At 42.7% G+C, this 22,069-nt stretch overlaps 1 protein-coding gene across 4 annotated transcripts in view; it reads left to right on the top strand.

Annotated features, from left to right (window-relative positions):
* Positions 1 to 564: 564 nt before the first annotated feature.
* MOB3B (MOB kinase activator 3B) overlaps positions 565 to 22,069 on the top strand; it is a 152,615-nt gene continuing 131,110 nt past the window's right edge. Inside the window, exon 1 of one of the 4 annotated variants that reach the window (XM_075128830.1) lies at positions 565 to 674. The gene's annotated coding sequence lies outside the window, so the exon portion shown is untranslated. The other 3 variants (XM_048851921.2, XM_048851923.2, XM_048851922.2) reach the window with 3 other exon arrangements.

Here is a 22,069-nt window from a genome sequence, read left to right as displayed (position 1 = left end):
TTTGTTTCCAACAAAATGATTTGAAATGAAACACTTGTTTTAATTTGAGTCAAATAGAACTGAAATAAGATTGATAGGAATAAGCTAAGGTGCTAGGAGCACTTTTATACTGGTATAAAAGCATCCATGTTAGAGGAGGTTGTTCTAATATGGTTAAAATAGTACAATTTGTGTGTGTGTGAACCCAAGGCTTGGTCTCTGTAAAGGGCTGCTGTCAAAGACTTTCATGGTTAGAGGTTTTCTGCTGCCTGTTACATCTTTAGTTTCAAAGAAGTCATGTGTTTGCTGCCTAAGCCACCCCCTGCAGATAAATTTCTTAGTAAGCCTTGTTAATGATTATACAGGGTTTTTTTTTTTTTAATAAATCTGACCTTGCTTGTTTTGCAGTTGGGTAGTCGGATACCAAGTAGAAAATGTTTTGTTCCATGTCAAAAATTCTTCCTTGCATGCCCCAGTGTGGGCTGTTCTTTGTGCTAGGGGGAAGGGGGAGTAAAACAAAACCGGTTGTAAAAGAAACGTGGTGGGCCGTAACTCTAGGCTGATGAAATTATTGTGGAAAGGAGAGAGAGAGACTCTGTTGGTCAACAACCAGGGATTGGGATTATCGCAGATGCCGGCGTGGTTAGGAGCGCAAGCACGGGGGAGCTGTGTGCGCAAAAGAGCCAGCCTTGCATGTGAGATTACTGGGGTCTCAGCCTGATCCAGGAGGATCAATCCCAGGCCCTGCGAGTCTCCTGCAATCGGAGGACGAGCGGGAGGGAGTCGCTGTCTGTCTGTCTGGGTCTGTTCTAGGAGTCCGTGAGCTCTCCACTGATCCCATTCTGCTAAGCCGGCTTCTCCAGGGAGTCCGGTGCTCCCCTGCCTGCCGTCGGGGGTGACTTTTGGCCCTGAAGCCGCTGGACTAGCTGGCCCGCTGGTCGGAGCCAGGAGGGTGGCTATGTTCCTCGGGGTGTAGGTGCTGGAGGTAAGGGTGCTACTGGGGGTGCGGCGGCAGCACCCCAGGGCGAGCGGCAGTAACAGCCCTTCCCCCCCCCCACCCCCCGGGCCGTGCAGAGCTTCCGCTTTCAGCGGCCCCATTATAACGCGTGTTCCCGCACCTCTGCTCAGCGCTCAGCCCCCCCCCCCCCCGCGCAGCTCCGGCTCTGCTTCTCCGCCGCCTCTTCGCGCCGCCTGAAAACTTTGGCGACGGTCCCCTGCGCCGCGGCCAGCTCGGCAGGGGCTGCAGCGCCGCGCGGTGACCGCCAGGGGGCGTGTCTGCCCGTCCCACGCTCCGCCGCGCCAGGCGGGCGCCCCGGTCCCGGGCGGTTGCTGGTCTCGCGGCTCGGGGCAGGTGGGGCTCTCCCGGGGGGGGGGGGGGGCGGCGCGGCGCGTGGGTGGGGAGCCCGGCTCGAGGCGGGCGGGCGGGATCTCTGCGCCCCGTGAGGCAGACGCCTTGGAGCGAGCGAGAGGGGAGGCAGCGGGCGGAGCCAGCCGGGCTCAGGGCTTGAAGGTAAAAACCCCGCGCGGAGGTCGCTCATCCCGCTGGTTTGTCTCCCTCCCCCTCCCCCCCCCGGGACCCGAGCGCCCCCAGCTAGGCTCGGCCACGCCTGGGGAAGGAGGGAGGGGAGGAGAAAAGACGGACGGGACCCCCCCCCTCCCCTCTTGAATGGCTGTGCAACCATGTGGCAGAAGTTGACAAAAGACGGGGGAGGCTCGTTCTCCCCAGTGTGCCGTGGGGTTTCCAGTCCCGGGGGCAGCTTGGCGTGGCGCCGCTTCCCTCTCCTCGGGTCACCTCCCCCCCGGGACGGCCCTGCCGCCTGAGGGCCGAAACGCGCTTTCCGGCGGGGCCGGGACCCGCGCCGCCCTGCGCGGGCTGCCCCCGGCTGCTCCGCTCTTCCCGCGGGGCCGGACCTGATGGGGTGGGCGCTGGACGCCGCAGGCTGCTGAAGCGTGTTCCGTCACCCACTGGCTTCTGGTCCCGCCGGCGGGGGCAATAGTGTGCGTGGATGGGGGGGGGGGGGGTTTCTGGTGTGTAAAAAGAGGAAAGTAACGTGGAGATTTCGCTGGATTTCCTTAGCCCCACCCTGCATTTAAAGAGACCTCCTTCTCCCCCCCCCACCCCCCGACAGCTGCATGCCAACTAAATCCTGATTTCTCTTGGGGTGGGGGACTAGGAAGGCTGCTCCAGCCGCTGGGCAACCGCTGTCAAACATCTGGATTCGCAGCCCCTCCCTTCAATGCAGCGAAAGAGAATTTTTAAAAAATCGCGTTGCTCGTTTGCTTTGATGTTTTCCCCTTTCTCCCCAGCAGCCCAGGCTATCGAAACTATTAAAGGGCAAATCTTTACCCCTATCCAGGCAAGCAGGGTCTTGGCTGTCCTTTAAAGTCTCTGGCATTCGTAGTAAAAAGGGAGCGGGGGGGGGATACCCACCAGAACAAAACAATGCCTGGGCTTTTGTTTGCATCCAACTGTGTAGAGGCTGGGAGGCTGCGATGGAGATTGGGAGCAAAAGGTTTGAAATAGCAAAAGGGAAATAATTGGAACCCAAGGCAGGTATAATAGTAAATTATACGGAGGGCGGTAAGCCAGCGGCAAAGCGTGTTTTCCTGCTCCTTGGATGCCATGGGAGTTTTTCTTGCTGTGCTGCTCAGCAGGGCAGGTCTTTTGTGCTGGTGGATGATCATGACTCCTTCCTTCAGCGCCTGTGGGAGTTCGCTTGGCTTCCCTTAGGGGAAGTGGCTGCCACTTTACTGCCTTTTGGGGATTGGGGGAATCAACTGGGGACATGGGTCGTGTGGTTTTGATCGATGCCTCTGAAAGCGAATGAAGATGAAAATAAAAGCGGTCAACAAGTGTGTGCATCTGATCCTGTTGTTCCAGCCATGTGCAAAGGGGAGTGTCTGGTTCCACTCCAGGGGAGGATTTACAGGAAGGCAGAGTGGAATAAGGGAACCAGGAGGAGGATAGCTAGCAAAGCGATCCTGATTTTTTTTTTCCCCTCCGTGCTTAACATTGGTTGGTGGTTTTCTCCCAGCCCTCTCTCTGTGGATTGCTCTGAAATTGCAAGGCGGGAGTCTCAAATGAGTGAACTCCTATTATAGCTGCTTTCATGCTTTTGTGCTGACACTGACTAAGGGGAAGGAGCCCCCAAGCCCGGGGATTTGTGACCTACTTGTCACCCCTCCTTGGCAGCTTTCAGACACAACTCCCTTACAACTTGAAATTGCACAATACTTACTACCAGGGCTGCCTTTACTGCTTCAGCGTAGTACAGACAACCTGCCAAGTCTTACTCGTTTGGAGACAGACTCCTTCTCCGAGTGGTGTTTTTAAATGATCGCTCTCTCATGAAGAATCATTTTTACTGAGTGATGAAATAAGGGATTAAAATCTTCCTTATGAATCTTAGTGTGACAGGCCAGATTTGCAGGCTTTTTGGAGCCTGGATCAGTACCTGAGAGATGAATAATCAGCGTTTAACCCTGAATTCTATGGCCCAATGCAGAGAACAGGTTCAATCATCAGTTTTGGTTATAAACCAGCCAACAGTAGATGGCCTGACGTGGGGAAAACTTTCCTAATCAGATAATGATTATTCGTATGAGGGTAGCACCCAAGATCAGGGCTCCATTGTGAAAAGCACTGTACAAACATTTCAATTTCTCATTTTTTTTTCATAATTCACAAATGCTTCTTAAGTTGGTTCTTGAATTTTAAGATAATTTTACCGACTCTTAAATGACACTTGAACAAAGGTGCTGCTCTTCCTGTTAGCTGCTCTGGTTACTCACCAAACCTATAGTAGCTCTTATTAGTATTAAAAGAGCTCCAGGCACAGAGCTGCTGAAGTGAGACTGCCGGGGGTAGGTGCTGTGCAAGGGGCCGACTTCTAGGAGTCTAGAAGTGGTCTAGTGCTAGTTGGGAGAAGGGTAGGACAGCTGCCATGCGTGGAGCAGCCTCTGCTGGCATGGCTCCTATGGAGTCCTGACTGCAGTTCACAGCTATCCAACCCTGGTGACCACCTGACTTTCCTCTGAGTGGGGCATAAAGAATCCGCTGCTGTTGGGAAGTGTACTTGACACCTGGGTGTACAGCATGGGTCATTTTCACCCAGGATTATGAACGCAGGCCCAGGGTAGCAATAAACAGAATGTTTCAAATACATCTCTAACCTTTGTAGAAATCACCAGCATAATTATAGTGCGGGGTAGAACTTGTCCTCCTGGTAGCAGAGGACTTTAATCTAACAGACAAAGGAATAACAGGATCCAATGGCTAGAAACTGAAATTCACACTAGAAATAAGGTGCACATTTTTTAACAGGGAGGGCAATTAACAATTGGAATAATTTACTTGGAGAGGTAGTGAATTCTCCATCACCTAAAAGTTTTAAAATGAGGATTGGATGCCTTTCTAAAAGATTTGCTCTAGCTCAGCCACGAGTTATTGGTCTTAATGCCGGAATCAGTGAGTGAAATTCTGTGGACCGGTTAAAGCAGGAGGTTAGACTAGCTCGTCATCATGGGCCCCTTCTTGCCTTAAAATGTGTCACTCTCTACTGTAGTAGATTTTTAAAAAATAGTGAAACCTTTTATTAACTTGTTTTGTTGTGTTCACAAACGAGTGACAGTATCCAAGTCCTAATGAGGTCTGTGAAATATCTGAATGAATATAAGCAGATATAAAGGTCGTGCAAACGCTGAGTACTGAGAAAGTTGCGGTCCATCTGCTCCATCTCATGCAATACCTGGATCACTTTGAAATAACAAAATAATTAAATTAATGTTTGTCATTATGGACCTGATACAGAATGGTCTAAATGTTAATAGTGAATAATCCAGATGTATAACGTTTTCTCACAAAAATACCTTGTTTTATTCTTTCTTTCTGATCCAATAATCCAGCAAAATGCACAGGCAATGTCATAGTTAAAGGGATACTGTCATCTGGAAATGTGGTCAGTTTTTGGAAAAAAAACACTTGTTAAAAGAAGTTTCAGCTGCTGGATTCCTCTGACCAATTGTGGTTTTGCATTCAAAATTTCCTTTTTTTTTTTTAAATAAATGACCTCCTTTCCATGTTGCTGGATGGAAAAAGCCACACAAGCGACAAGGGGAAATGACTGATGGAGGAATCAATGAGGTGGTCAACACTCAGCTGTCAAATACACAAAGGGAAAAAACCCACCCTGAATAAACAGAGAAATATTTTTGTTTCTCTGATTCTTCAATTATGGTAATTTTTAGATGTTGTTTTTAACAGAAGAGTTAAACACTTTTACTAGTATATGTGATATTTAAGTTGAAAGTGCTCCTTTAAAAATAAACGTTTAAGAGTTACACTATGTAACCTCAAAGAAGAGAAGTCCACACACGCTCCAGGATCTCAGGCAATTAAACTCTCTCCATAGGAATGGACAGCTGCCTGTAAAGCCCCCATTGTGGATGAACTCGGACTTCCAGAGAGGAGATCTTTAACATGGGTCTTGTTTACACTATTTTTTAAATTTTTTTTTATCTTATAACTCAAGGTAGCCAACATGTTTATAAAGGCCAAAGTGGACATTTCACAAACATTTGTTCAGGACACGCCAGCCTTTATGAACTTGTAGTTACCTCAAGACACCTGACAATCCATTAACTCAACAGGAAAAACCTCGAGTGTAGCTAAATTCTTAGTTCTTGTGCCAATATAAACCTAAATCAGCTTCTGAGTCTCATTGCCAGAATGAGAGGTATATCTTGTATACAGTGACACAACAAAGACAAGTCACACTTGGAGAGAAAACAGACTAGCAGGCAGAGCTGCTTTAAATCTCACAGAAGTATTTCTCCAAAACAGTAAATCTAATCTAACAGTCTCTAATAACACTCTGTGGTCCCAGTGGTGCAGTCCATGCACAGCCAAAGTACCCATTGGCTTCAGTGAGCGTTCTGCCTAAGTAAATTTGGCAGGGTTGTACCCTGTAGTTTCTACAAAGTGCTTTGCATGTTGCCTGCTTTTCTTAGGCAAAAATACAGATGTCCTGCATAGTCCAACTACAGATATATGTCCAGCATAAAGTCTAAGCACAGAGGTTTAGATATGTCCAGCATATATCTAAATATATAGATATGACCTGCATATATCTTGTATGGTACAGTATACACAAGGAAACCTCAGGCACATAGGTTCCAGTTCAGTAAGGTACTTATGCGCATGCCTAATTTTAAGCACATGAATAGTCTCATTCATGGGATTGCTCATGTACTTAAGTTTGCTGATATAACACCATAGAGCTGTTTAACACTAGTCAAAGTGTTGTTTTTTTTCTTTTTAATTAATCATTTTAATCTGGAAAGGTTTTAAACTGCAGTGCATGTAATTTTCCTTTGATCTTGCTGCTTTTAAGTGGTTCCTCACTGCCATTCTCTCACACCTAGGCAGGCATAGTCCTGCGCACAGAAGCGACACCCATCTTAATAGGCATTCTCTGTCCAGAATTAAAGATTGAAATTTTTTTCAAAGCAGTGAATGTTTTCCATTCAGGTGAAGGGAAGATGAGTGACTAACCTCCTGCACTGCTCTAAAAATCTCCACAGCTCTGCACAGGTGTGAAATAATAACGGCACTTCTAAACCTGACTGGCAAAAGATATTAGATTTTTTTTTCCCCTCCAGATTCTTTAAATTCATGGAAACTTTTAACTCTGGCCTGATTTTAATTTTCTTTCAGAACTGTGCATATTTAGAGATCTTTTGTTATACAGTCAGAGAGGAAAATCTTGAGCAGATCTAAAAGCCATGTAGTCCTTCCTTGAATACTGTGTATGGGCCCTGAGGTCTCTTGAATGGCGAATAATCTGACTGATGTTTGAAGACAATTATTTGTTTGATCTATGTAAGAAAAAAGGGGCGGGTGGGAGAGATTTGATTACATTAGTGCCAATGTATGAACTGTTTAAAACTGCCATTGTCTTTATTTGTAAACTTGACCACATAAATGAACACAGTATAAATAAAAACTTCCTTGTTAGTCTTCTGTATTGGTGTAAACCATTGCATCCAAAAATCTGTACCAATTTTGGAATGTGCTGTAGTAAATAGGGAGAAAACAACCCTAGAGATTACAGTGACGGGTGCATTTGAAAGTAGATGATCGTAGCTGCAAACTAATCTTCTAGGTCAGAACCTCTGCCAGCTAATACTCTTGAGCTTTTCTTATTTTGTATATGTTGTGCCCTTCCAATATTCTAATCGATCAGTTTAAGAAAATTCTGGTACAGTGTCAGATCTTCTTATGTGACAAAGCTAAGATCTCGGTAACCCATACCAGAACTTTAGGAAGGTGTGTTGTCCTCTCGACTCAGACATGTGTGCCCTTGAGACTTCTTCTTTTTTATTAATGAAGAAATCCCTATATTTCTGAAAAGAACAAAATCAGTGTAATGATAAAAGGCAACAATAGCTAAAAGCCATAAAACAGTTGATACACCCAGTGAAATGGACATAAAACATTTTCCCAGCTCCGGGAGAGAATCCAGGAGCACTCTTGAAAAACTCTCCACCTATATTTAGGATAAATTTGTTCGGGCCAAATTTTCAAAAGAGCTCAGCTCCCACTGAGAGCAGTGTGAACTGCTGCATGCTGAGTGCTTTTGAAATTCTGGCCATTTCATTTTAGCTGCCTAAACGGGCGCTGAACTCTTGGAAAGCTAGCCCCAATTATGGGGGCATGATATTTTTGAAACTGTGCCCTTAAACCTTTTACATTTTTTTTAAGTGGGAAATTGCTACTTTCTGTCGGGGGGGGGGGGGAATTACCTTTAATTTCTACTTTTTTTTTTAAACGAGATGGTCAATAAATAGAAATACTGTTCCCAGGAACAGTGGCTGTAGTGCTTCTCTTTTAGGAAATCTTTGATTCTTTGGAAGTATTTCTTCACATTCAGAGTGCTCTGTAGGACCTCATTTCCTGAGTTGTCTATTGCCTTCTGCGTCTCTGCACTCAGACATGTCTCCAGCTGCTCGATTTGTCAATGAAGTCCATTTTGGAATTTCTCTATGCATGTTGTATTCCAGGCAGCGTGAAGATTCTTGCTAAATAAATTGAAGGTCTCATGCAAGATCTTATGGATTGTCACTACGATATTCACCTTCTCTCTAGGTTTGAGAATGGCCATGGGGAACCTGAAGTCTGTCCTTTCATTTAGACACTGCACAGGAAATTGCCCACCCATTCTGCACAGGAGGTATAAGTTGCTCTGGTTCATGTTGGCTTGTAGGAAGTGCCAGTATGGAGATAAGATTTTGGTGGAGGATAAGAGTTTGTTAGAGAACACCAGCCCAAGAGAAATTTGCAAGAAATGTCTTTGAGCCCAGGTGATCATGCTGATGTAGTTGTCGGTCCATCTCTCCTTGTCTTTCTGCAGAACTGTAAGCCAGGACAGAGTTTGTTAAATGTCTTTTGTGGACTCCAGTGTTGCTCTTCCATGACTCTAAATTTATTTATTCTGCATGAGACAGTTGTATTAATCGTATTCGAGGAGTTGTGGTGGTTTTCTCATTTTTTTAATGCTTTTGAGGCTTCTGTTTAATGAGTTAATTGTCTGGCATTTTTACCACCACCTTTGACCCCTCTTTAAAAAGTATGATATTAAGTAATATACTGTTGACAGATAATAGACATTATCCTATAACAGATTAATCAGATCCCAAACATGTCCCATCCTCTCGTCCTCTCCCTAGGATGCTTGGAGTAAAGCCTTTTTCCATACCGTTTGCTCCCAGATCTTCAGTGGTTTCTTGCTCAGAGTGGTGGTTGTGTTTTTGTTTTTGTCCCTCCCTCACCTTTGATCTTGCTTCCAAGTGGTAATTGAAGCATTAATCTAATGTTTTTCTTCCCTCTGCTGCACACTCACATTCATCTATAGAGGTTAATGGTGAAACTCCATTGGCTTGAGCAGGGGCAGGATCAGCCTACTACAAATTTCCAGGCTGCCATGATATTCTGAAACTGAGAGAAATCTTCAATCTGCAGTTCAGAGCCCTTACCCCAGTTTCTTTGGGTCACAAAGTCTGGCTTTAATTACCCTTCATGTGGGGACCAAGTGCGTAATGCTGCACTACTTAGAATTGAAATCAATGACTGTTCTGGGTGCGCAAGGAAGGCTGGATTAGACTCTTACACTTAGCCATTCACATGGCTGAGTTAAGATAGTGTTTTCTCTTTCTAATACAGCATAGCAGGTTTTTATAGCTCTTGGACTGAACTGTTCTTTTTAAAAACTTGTCTGGTTTTTTACACTAAACATATTAAAACTTTTTGATCAGGTCTCTGTTTATTGGTACCAAAAATCACTGGACAGAAGTTAACCGAAACTTTAGTAAAGCACAGATGGATAACAGGATGAGGCATCTTATTGATTTCGTCTCCTTGGAGTTTGGTTACCAGCTATGGGAATTTGTAGGTGTTAACTACAGGGGAGCATTCCGGGAGCTCATTTAACTGAATGCTGTTGAAACTGGGTGGAGGGCAAGGAGAAAAATGAATTGAAAATTTAATTGACTGTCAGGTCTGTTCTCTAGGGCCTAGTTCATCCCAAAATTGAATGCTCCCCTGTAGTTAACAATTTAGTGCAAATCAAATAAATGTACTGTGTGTGTTCATGCCCAGAAATGTGCATGTGCCACTCCTGTTTATTTCAATTGGAAATACACATGAGCATTAGCATGCAAGTTGGGATCCACTGGGTTTGAAATTTTTCAAATGAAATTTTTCATTGAAAAATGACCATTTTTGAAAACAAAATCATTCATGAAAATTTGGCAACAGTTTTCCTTTCGGGATGGAATTTGTGAAATAGAATTTTTTTTTTAAGTGTTACCTAAGCATTGACCTGAAGATCAAGTTTTAAATAAACTTTCAATAATAATTTTGTTAGCATTTTCAGTGTAAAAAAAATTACTGTAAAATTTTGAAAAAAAAAAAAGTTTTTAAACCCTTTGACACAAACAGTTCCCCCCCCCCTTTTTTTTCTTTTTGAAAAACTAGATTTCAGCCAGGGGTTGTGTTTGTTCACTAAAAAGTGAGAAGAGGTAAATAAAAATATTTTACATGTTAGTTACCCAATTCTTCTGTATTTGGGCACCTATGAGAGCTCACTGGGATATGTTGGGGTTTTTTACCATGAAAATTTTGTGATAGAAACTAAAATATTTGTTGTAGTTGCCTGAAAACCAAAAATTTTTTTAAAAAAAAAGGATTTTTTCTAAAGAATTTTAATTTAAAAAATGTTTCAATGGAAAAATTCTGACCAGCTGTACCACTGATTATTGCGATTGTACATGATATTAGAGTGAGTTTGTGCAAAAGGACAAAATAAAACCTCTTTTCATTCCAGTCCATTGGAAAGATGAGCAGTGACAGCAGAGCTGCTTGATAGGATGGCATATGATCGTGAGTTTCGGGAGATTCTTGTGGCATCCTTTATCCTCCCAGCAAACCCAGTGTGTATTTGAACGTCTCTCTCTGAAGGCTCCAGCTCTGGGAGTTTTCAGCAGCTGGTTTGCAGCTTCTCTTACGCTCCCACTGTCTAAACCCTTAGATACCTAGGAGAAAGATAAGGGGAATAATTTCTTGTCTATATTCTCAAGCAATTTTTGGATCTTTGTTACAAAGAGAGATGCTGAATACCAGGCACTAAGGCCGTAGAGCAAAACTTGCTGCACGGTATCATCTTGGCTTGCCTCTGCCCGTGTGACCTGATGCTCGTTACTCTGGTGAAACTCCTATTGATCGCAATGGAAGTTCTGTGTGAGTATGGAGTGGTTTGATTTGCTTAAAATACTCTGTTACAGTCAACATACTGTTCAGTGATTAACACACATTTGCAGATCTATTGATTACAAAGCATTTTGTCCTTGGAACCAGTTCTTAAGTTATTGCATTTTGTAAATCAATATTAACATGATATATGTGCATCAAAGATCAGGACTGTTTAAGAGATGGTTCCTTCACTTCTGTATTTCCCAGGACACCTTCTCTTTCTCTGTGTGGCTGTCTTTTAGCTGGCTGTATGCACTTTGGGGCAGGAACTGTCTCTGTTTAGTGTATTGTACAGCACCGTGCACATTGCCAGAGCTTACACAAACAACAAGAATACTAGCAGGAACAAATACATCTTGACCTACATGGTACAAAAGAGGTATGAATATCTCTTAGCATGTTGCCAGGTAGCAAATATTCAGATATAAAATTTCAGGACTATTTAAAAAGGCCGAAGAAAAGCTGTAGACAGTGTCTCGTGAGAGCAGATTTTAGAATAGAATGCAACATGGCAAAATGCAATGACCATTTCCTGTGTCTGCATTTGTTTCACGTTGGATGCATGTATTTAGGTGTGTGTGTGTCATTTATTTTGGGGTATGCATGACATATATGCATTTGATGCATATATGTGCATGTACCAAGCAAGTCTTTTCAGAAATTGTATGTAGGCGAAGACTGCTGTGCCTGATTTCTCCAAACTTGACTTCATGTTGCAGAATTGGCTCAAGAAAACGGTTAGATAGTCTGTCTTTCTTAAAGAGCTAATTGCAAATGACTGTATACTTTAAAGTGTTTATTATTTACATTTATGCATAAAAATACAACCACTAATATTTTCTATTTCGTAAATTTTTACTTCCTTGGGTTTGAAAATCTTTTTGTGTTTATACATAAACCCGACTTACTATGATTGGACACAAGCCATAAATTATATCACTGATATTCTTCTCCTCCCCCCCCATCACTTTGCAAACTTATATGGGGCAGGTGATTAACAATAAGACATTATGAGATCGTGAAGATACAGACGAGACACTGCAAATCAGAGGTGTAGTGCTGATTACAGTACCTGGTCTCTGGCAACTGTGGGGAAAAAGTATTAGGGTTTAAGGAAGATAGCTTTGTGATCTGGATTAGGAGTGAGACAGTTATCATTTGTTATTCATAATAGACAGCCTTCCTCTTTTTTGTTTGTGTTTTGGTTTTTTCGTGAGTGTAGTGCTCCTGAGGGGACTGGATTGACCCATTTGAATGGGGGAAATCCTCCACCCTCAACACAGGGCAGTGTTGGTGTGAGTTTTCTCACACTGTCACTGTGTCTCTAAGGGGAGAGGTTCTAGTTAACTCTGAGACCATCCAGAGTTTGGCATGTCCCCGGAAACTGCTGTAAAAGGTGGCTGGTACAAGTGATCATCTGCTAGGAGCTAAACCAAAATCACCATCAACTTGCTGCATGTTGGTCACTGAAGCCTGGCAAGATGCCATGGAAATGCTATGATAACTTTTTCAGCCACTACTGACCTGGGTCAAATTTGAACAGGTTACCTGTGGTTTAATAGGTTTCAGAGTGGTAGCTGTGTTAGTCTGTATCAGCAACAAGAACGAGGAGTACTTGTGGCACCTTAGAGACTAACAAATGTATTTGACCATAAGCTTTCATGGGCTAAAACCCACTTCATCGGATGCATGCAGTGGAAAATACAGTAGGAAGATATGTATACACACACACACACAGAACATGAAAAAATGCGTGTTGCCATACCCACTGTAATGAGAGTGATCAGTTAAGGTGAGCTATTATCAGCAGGAGAAAAAAAAACCTTTTGTAGTGATAATCAGGATAGGCCATTTCCAACAGTTGACAAGAAGGTGTGAGTAACGGTAGGGGAAAAATAAGTATGGGGAAATAGTTTTACTTTGTGTAATGACCCATCCACTCCCAGTCTTTATTCAAGCCTAATTGAATGGTGTCCAGTTTGCAAATTAATTCCAATTCAGCAGTCTCTCGTTCGAGTCTGTTTTTGAAGCTTTTTTTGTTGTAGTATTGCAACTTTTAGGTCTGTAATCGAGTGACCAGAGAGATTGAAGTGTTCTCCGACTGGTTTTTGAATGTTATAATTCTTGATGTCTGATTTGTGTCCATTTACTTTTTTACGTAGAGACTGTCCAGTGTGGCTAATGTACATGGCAGAGGGGCATTGCTTGCACATGATGGCATATATCACATTGGTAGATGTGCAGGTGAACGAGCCGCTGATGTGATTAGGCCCTATGATGGTGTCCCCTGAATAGATATGTGGGCAGAGTTGGCAACGGGCTTTGTTGCCAGGATAGGTTCCTGGGTCAGTGTTTTGGTGTGTGGTTGCTGGTGAGTATTTGCTTCAGGTTGGGGGGCTGTCTGTAAGTGAGGACTGGCCTGTCTCCCAAGATCTGGCCTGGCTCTCATTTCCCCATGCTTATTTTTTCCCCTACTGTTACTCATACCTTCTTGTCAACTGTTGATAATCAGGATGGCCCATTTCCACTACAAAAGGTTTTCTTTTTTTTTTCCTTGTGCTGATAATAGCTCACCTTAACTGATCATTCTCGTTATAGTGGGTATGGCAACACCCATTTTTTCATGTTCTCCTATGTACGTATATATCTATGTCTATATATATCTATATATCTATATCTTCCTACTGTATTTTCCACTGCATGCATCCGATGAAGTAGGTTTTAGCCCACGAAAGCTTATGCTCAAATAAATTTGTTAGTCTCAAAGGTGCCACAAGTATTCCTCGTTCTTTCTGTGGTTTAATCGTGGCTCTGTAGACCATTATCAGTTCCCCTTTCCCATCTAGTTCCTCCAGTAATATATATATATTGTATGTAATATAGCTTGTGTTCCTATAACAATCAGAAAAGATTCATGCAAAGATACATCTTTTATAGTAGTTGTTTCAGGTTATTCCCCGGACAATTACCCTCTGCAGGAATCTCTGAATTGTAAAGTCCTGAAATAGCTCTCTGCCATTGAAAGGTCACTCAGATATAGCATAATGCAGTATTCTGTCCATTCTTGCAGCTCAGTAAAGTTCTGTGGTGCATTAAGTCATGACACAAAACACAAAACCCTCTCGTGGGATTGGAAATGGCATTTGCTCCCAAACTCTTTATCCTGGCCGTGCTGCTGAACTGGAGAATAAGGTGTATTATGGTTTGGAGGACAGAATGCTACAGGAGTGTGGGGGAATCAGCTTTCACAGCAGTAGTACCTTAAAAGTAATCACAAAATCCTTGGGTAAGGAACTGTTTGAATTAAGTAGCAAAAAACCATCACTAACACACTTGGAAATGAAAAGTGACCAAGTGTAGATTTAATTTCAGAGTGGGCCTTTTGTTCTTACTAAAGATTTTAGACACGGGAAGATAGGCTGTTCTTCAGGTAGTAATGGGTTGGCTTAGTCATCTAGATATCAGGGGTCTGATGATTACAGTACTTAAAGCTCCTATGGCCAGTCTGGTATACCTGTTATTGCTGATGATGATTCTAGTTTTCCTCCATTAGGAGGTGGTCATATGGAGGCAATGTGGTAAAGTGTACAGCACATTGGACTGGGGCTCAAGAGAACTGGGTTCTACTCCAGGCTTACAAGACACTTCACATCTCTGTGCCTAAAGTTTCTCCACTAATGATACCGACCTCCTTTGTAAAGTGCTTTGAGATCCACTGATGAAAAGCATAAGAGCTGGGTTTTGAGCATTATTATTTATTATGCAGCGCACTGTTAGTGTCCTGCAGGTGAAGGATGAGGTTTGGACACTGGTTTACCTTATTCCCTCTCTTTTTCTCACCTGTTGTTAAGATATACAGGGCCTTTAAAGCTGAAATAATCAAAATGCCGCAGTGAAACTAAAGAGAACAAAGATTTAGGGTTTTTCTCCACTAGTAGATTAAAATTCCTCAAAGGCAAATTGCAGCCTATTACAACAACTAACCCTAAGCCATAAATCAGGGGCAATTGATGGCTATAGTACCTTGGTGGTGATGGTGACAGCTTTATGGTCTAATGGGAATATAAAGATAGTCACCATTATTCCAAAGATGCTTAGTAGACAGTGGGGTACTGGCCGAACATGCTGTCTTCTGCAGCTCTGAAGCTAGAAAGACTTGTTACAATTTTTCTTCAAACTGTGAGGAAGCTGCCTTATTGCTATGGAGACTATGCGGTGTTAAACTGTTGGGAATATCAGTCTGAACTTTTAAGTAATAAAAAGTAACTGAAGTTTATCTTAGAGGGACAGCAACAAATTTCACTGACATAGCATCCTTCCCAAAAGGGTCCCTAGGCCCAGTCTGATGAAACACTGCACATTTGTCATTAGTTAAGCACAGTTCAAAGCAGCAGCCAATACATTTCTTTACTCTCATTTGAAATGTCGACACAAAGGGAGCAGTATGAATGGTGGTATCATGACCCTTGTATACTTGAGGGGGCATAGTGACAGAAAACTCTGGCTCTCATTGACACAAGATTATAACTAGGGCAGATGAAGTAACCAGCTGATTCAAATCTTAATACATGGCTAGGAGCATATGGTGAGAGAGATTAGCTAAGTATGCTGGGCTGAATCAACTGTACAGAGTATTAAAGTGAGTAAAATAGGTCAGATTCTGATCTTGGTTACCTTGGTGTAAAGGCAGTGTAACTCCATGGACGTATGCAGACTTCACACCAGTGCAAAGAAATCAGAATCTAGTGCAAGAGTTTTAACAAAAAACGTTACAGGACTTCATTGTAAGATTTCAGTCACAATATAGATGGCCCAGATTCAGCCCTAGCATAAGCAGATAGAATGCTGTTCAGTGAATAAGTGCCTGCTAATATCTGGACTTGGATTTGGCTCAATAACTGTAATGGAACTCTCAGGGTTAGATTCTCATCTGGTGTAAATCTGCATAGCTCCATTGCAATTAATGGAGTAGCTGTGTCAATTTATAACAGATGAAGATCAGCTCCTTAATCTTTAAATAAACAAACAAACAAACAAACAAACAAAGTGGAACCATCCCATGGTAAACTTGGGCCTGGTTCTGCGCTGTTACTTCCCCACTACAACCCCAATGATTTCAGTGCGGTGACAATGGCATAAAACTGGAGTCAGGGCCTTTATAGCTAGGGATAGTTGAGACTGATTTTGCTGTCTCGTGCCTGTAAATGAGGAAATAATTCGCTGATTCCAGTTTAATTTCACATGTGTAAAAGAAGTGTCAGAGGAAAATGTGTCTCAATTATGCTCATGGAACAAATGCTCTCCTTTCTCCTTTAAAAAACAAAACTCCCTGAGGTCTGATTCTCCTCTCAGCTATTTATGCCAATTGGAGAACAGAATCAGGCCCATGCATACAAGTAGGATAATCATATTCAATACATTATAACCTTTTCAATAACATCTCCTATGACTTATCTTGCACAAAGTACAAGTACATCATAATTATGTCATAATCATATCATAATATCTCTATGAAAAATATGGGGCGTAGTGTCAGACTCTGCTGATCTAAGTAGAAACTGTGACTCTCTGTGATCTTTTAAAAAATAATAATAAAACAAGTCCCACATTAATTTTTCACCTCTGAAAAAACTCCCTGGAGTTTGGCTAGTGACCTGTGTTCCATAAAAGGACTTGTTTGCCATAAAATGAGAGAGAACTCACATTTTAGACCACTTTTTTTTTTTAAAACAGCAAATACAGGAACAAAAGGGCCTATTCCCCTCATTATGCTGGTTTCACGCTGAAGGAGGAATACCTAATCCCCTTCTGCTGTTGCCATGGACTAGCAGTATGTGCTTCCATGTAGGATGTCTAGGAATTGGTCTTGGACCAGCCCTTTTATTCCCAGGGTCTCTGAGAGTGGGAATGTTGCATAAGTCAAGAATTCAGTCTTCACTAGTGGGAGACCAAACTACAGGGTTTGAAAACTGTGGAGACAGAGGTGTCTTGTGGTTAGACCTGGGGACTAGGTGTCCCAAAATGTGGGTTCTAAGCCCAAAGCCGACGACATCTTGATGCTGACTAAGGGCACACCATTTAATGTCTCTCTGTCTTAGTCACCCTTCTCTAAAATGGGCATAATAGTATTTTCATTACTATCTCCTGTGGTCAGGATGTTCTGAAGCTCAATAGATGTTTCACTTTGATATTGTTAGATGGAGGTGGTGTATTAGAATTATCCTGGTCAGAGGGCTGAAATTTGCTATATTAATTCCTGAACTGGTGGCTGAAAAATCATGACTAGTCTGAGGAAATAGTGATGGTTTTAAGATCTGATATTTTATGAATTACCAGGACTACAAATAAATGCTTTAGACTGTATCTTTGATAGATGAGTGGTGGTTTTTTTCACATTTGTTTGTAGCCTTGGCAGACAGTTCGACACTGGCCCATAAATTCACATCATTCTCATTTTTGACTCTTTTCCCGGTTTCCTTTATCACATGAATTTAGTAGCCACTGTCTCAAGAGTTGTTAGAGCTAAAAATGAGATTTTATACTTTCAGAAAGCTTGCGATCCCAGTTTTCAAGTGGTACAAAGCATTCATTTCTGAACTGGAATATTTCTTGAGATGAGTAATCAGAAGGTCTTGATCTAATAGGATTCTGTATATTGCAGTCTGACTGAAATGCTTTCAGGACTGATAAACTTTATCAAGCCCTGGTTCTACACTGTTCATCAAAAAAGAAATGCTTCTGATTGTTGGAATGTCTTGAGCCATTCAACAGGTTGAACCCCTTGTGGTTAGTTAAGTGGTAACATTGTTGGAGATTGAATGCAGTTCTCTTCATTTCCTTTCAGATGAAGGCCAGTGGTTGCAATATAAAACCCGTAATGTAATCTAAAGTATTTATAAGGCACCTGTCTTCTTTGTATATAAGCATTGTTAAGAGTGGGGTTGGTTCAGTCAAGGAAAAAATTGGAGGGATAATCAAGATTTCATCTAGAGCATGGAGGATCTACAGAGGGGAAATAATAAGGTCTCAATAGACAGCACAAAAAGTAAGGACAAAATACTCTTTGGAATTCAAGCAAATAACAAAGAATTTCAATTTGGTTTTATTAACAACTGTTTTGTGTGTTTTATCGGTCAGTCTTCTGTTTCCCACAATTCCCTGAGCAGGTGCGTGATGAGTGCGTGGATGTTGGTTCAACCCTGCCAGCAGGGCTGACCTAGTGGGCACAGGGGGTCAAGTTTATTGATATTGGCCAGACCCTTTGAGCAAGAAGACCATCAGCTCCGTAAGCCGGAGTCCATACCAGTCTGCCAGCTTTATGCATTTGAACCAACAAAATCTGGGTAGAGAAGACCTCTTGGATGTGTGCTGGAGGGAATTCGTGGCTTTTGACCTTGCCTGCCTTAGCCTTAATATAGAACAGGCCTCAAAATTGGCAGGAGATCGGGCTTTCTGGAAATGGGGGGGGATACAAAGTCTCCACTAGGAGGAGAATTAATGATTGTGAAAATAACAAGATATCAAGAAACCAGGAGCATTCAAATGTCCACAATTAAAAACAGGATTGTGCAGATCCCCAGACATCTCCTTGCAGACGTACGTGTCTGTGGACCACTCTGCTGCTGTGCCTTAGACTGCCCTTGGCTTCAGTTACCATAACATCTGTTAAACACGTCATAAATCAGTTGTTATAAATAGTTGGGCTAACATTATTGCTCTGTCTTTAAAGTGGTCATCTTGGCAGCCAGTAAAATTAGCACTCAACAGAACATTCTTGGTGATGATTTCGACTGGGAGGATAAGGTTCCAGATGGTTTCCTATTTGCACCAATTAGCGATATCTGGATTTTAGTCGTCTTTCTTCATCTTTCTTAGGGAGTAGGAAGAGTCTAGCTTTATTAACATCATGTATCCATATAGTTAAATTATCCCCTAGCAGGTACAAAATCAGGATGTCCTCATAGATTCTGCAAGAGAAAGATGATCTCTTGTAATTACTTTGCATACCAAGTGACTTTCCCTTCCCATACAGAAGCAACTTTGTTGTGTGTCTTTCTTCTCAAAGAGGTGGAAGGCCTGTGGACTTGAATCACAGGATCAAATAAGCTAGAGAGGGAAAACGCCGCTCAATAACCTTGTCTATCCCCTGCCAGTGTAAAAGTGTTCTCTAAATTTATATTTTTTAGATCTTTGCCCAATCAAATGACTCAAACAATGGGGCTTCCACTACTTCCCTTGTGAGAGTGTTGATTACTTTAATAGGACTTTGGTAACTTCTGTACATTTAGGGATCGAAGCCTGAAGGTCGAAGTTTCAAATCCTGCTGATGCCCTTTAGGGGTCCTTAATGTGAGGGAAATAAGGGCTAGTGATTAGAGCAGGGAGTTGAGCTTCCTGGCTTATATTCTCACCTCTGGCAGTGACTCTCTGGTCTTGAACATGTCTCTTCGCCCCTCTGTGCTTCATTCAAAGGAGATACCAAACCAGGAGGCAGGAAACTTGGTATTTTGGGTTCTGTGGCATGTGTTACGCAAGAGGTCAGACTTGATGGTTGTAATGGTCCCTACTGGCCTTGGAATCTATGAATCCCACCTTTAGGAAGTTTCACCTAGAAATATTGTAGAGTGCTCTGAACTGCCAGTGGATGGTCTTTTGCTTGACTGCAGAATGTAGGACTGAACAAGCAAAACCTATTTGAAGAAGAAGAAGAAAATAGAAATCCTGCTCCTTTAGTTCGTAAAGACAGAGTTGTTCCTTATTTGCTTGTTTAGAGACATCTTACTGGCTGGGGCTGAGAGATTGCAGCCTGTTGAGTGTGAGCTATAGTTCCTCACTTACAGAGATGGGGGCCAGTTACCTACAAAGCAATATAATATTAGTATCGTTATGTCCTGTAATAATACAAGATAGAATATGGTTAATATATATTTATATCCTATGTTATATATAATATTAAAGCAATTTATATTAGTATTATCTTGTAATATGTAATGTGTAATACTCTATATAGTCCTGAGTTATCAAAAAATATATGTGTACCGTACCTCTGTGGTAGAGGACAGCTGCCAGTCAGTACACAGCAATGGGGTTGTCTTATCTAGAAAAAATCCGTTGTGCTGCTGACAGGCCCCTGCAGTTTTAATATGGGAATGGGTTTGGGTTAGAAAAAAGTTGGCCATCGTGGTTGGAGAAAGAGGAGGGAACTGTTTAGTTTAGTGACATGCTGTTGCCCAGCTGAAATGATTTAAAGTCTCAATCAGCTAGCTAAATTAAATTGAAAAATTGTCACTAGGAATTAATTCCATGTATAACTAAGAAGTTAGTAGCAAATGTTATATGGAATGTCTTTGTCAGTGAGTAAAAGTACAATAGTGTTGTCCCAGGACTGCTGCCAGAGCTAGATGTGTGTGGGCAAATAGGATGTAAGGTGAGGAGGGAGTCCACTTTTGCTTAGTTTGACTTATTATTATGGGTGGTACCATCAGCTTGCGGTACCAGATGGTGTTACACCCATTTACACTAGCTGAGGATCTGGCGCTGTGGCTCCAAGTTTATCAGGTCAGTTCCCACTGGACGGGTGTCCACATTGCATAAACAGCCTTCACCAGCAGTACTAATAGGTAACTTGGTTAATAATTTTGGCTAAAAGGCCAAAGATTGAATGGGCATGGATACATTATTCCCTTCTTGCCTGGTGTGCCGCACGCTGAAGATTGATTCATATTGGTGGAGTGGCAATGGGTAACATGTACCTTTGCTGTCCATTTTGTGGGCCAGATCCTCACCTGGTGCAAATCAGCGTAGCTCGATTGACATTATTATTCTGCTCTGATTCATCCCAGATTAGCACCGGGCCCTGGCTTGCTGTGTGCATAACAAAGGACTGCAATCTGAGTCTACCATTCTGGCATCTTGCACTCGCACTAAATTGGTTCATGCTCACATACACAGAACACAGCCCTGTCCTAATTCTAGCACTGTTGGCCAATACACAATGTATGTGATTTGCATAGAAATAGAATCAGTGATCCAGCATGCTGATTTGGGACTTGCCTCCTCACTTTGCAACTCATTTGTGTGAGAGTTAGAGTAGCCCTGTCCTAGAGACACACACCGATCTAGCCACCCTCCAATTTCCTGAGCCATTTGTAGATCTTTGTTCCTAAGGAGTTGGATCTCAAGTGTTTTTGTTGGAATCCATGAGAGGAAACTCTTTTGAAGCAGGGAGGAGTTCGTGGAGCAAGTACCTTTCCATCGCAGTGAGGTCAGTGAGCAGCCCAAGCTTTTAGCTCTGAGGATTTATTTTGAAATGGCTCATCACAGCTTTTAATGTGACAGAGTCAGCAGAGCAGGCTTCCATGCAACACAGCAATATTTTGTACTGTGAGTGAACCAAGTAGCTGTGGATGTGCCAAAACAGGGCTGCAGACCAGCTTTTCATAAAGTTTATTTCAAAGCCTACAGTGCTGCCAGCTTTAAATCCCATGGTAGAGAAAGAAATATGGCAAAATATTGTTCTAGCTGGAAACCTATACATCAGGCAAACAAGTGGGCTACTGTGCGTCATTGGTGGGCTGCCAAAACGTGCTGCTCTGCTGTAAATTTCTTCATCCTGGTGTGCTTGACACTCCCCAAAAGAGTATGAGCTTGAACCAAAGTCTATTGGTCCAATCACAGTCTTTCCACTGATGTCCATGAGTTTTGGATCAGGCCTGGTATGAGTAGCCCTTTTTATGTTTGGCCCTTGGGTGTAACATAGGACTGCTGCAGTCTCTCTGGAAATAGGTTTGAATTATCACCAAGGAAAGGAAATCCTTTTGTGGCAGTTAAGTAGCAAGCTGCTGCCACAGGTCCAGGAGTTTTTTCACTTCCAGCTGCCTGCCCAGGCAACTGGTTCACACAGTGACCGATCTCGGTAGACCAGTGGTTCTCAACCTATTTACCATTGTGGGCCGCATATGCAGCTCTCTGTGTGTTATGTGGGCTGTGTCCACACACAATATATACTGCCTGTACATCTACATGGGCCGCAGCTGTGTGCTGATTGGGCCGCGGGTCGAGAAGCGCTGCTGTAGACGATTGACAGTGTGGGAAGGCCAACACAGCTCCTCTCGCGTGAGCTCTGAAGAGACCCCACCGTGACGCATCTCTGAGTATGGTCAGGGAAGAAAAATGGGCTGTGCTAATGACTTGATAGTCATATTCAGTGAATCTAGTATTTAAATTACCACTGATTGTACCAATACGTGTCAGAGGCTGCTCTTCAGAATATTGAGCAATGAAT

The sequence above is a fragment of the Caretta caretta genome, chromosome 5 (genome assembly GCF_965140235.1).
Source record: "Caretta caretta isolate rCarCar2 chromosome 5, rCarCar1.hap1, whole genome shotgun sequence".
NCBI classification, from domain to species: Eukaryota; Metazoa; Chordata; order Testudines; family Cheloniidae; genus Caretta; species Caretta caretta.
The sequence above is the reverse complement of the archived record's forward strand: the minus strand, read 5'-3'. Positions and strand labels throughout refer to the sequence as shown.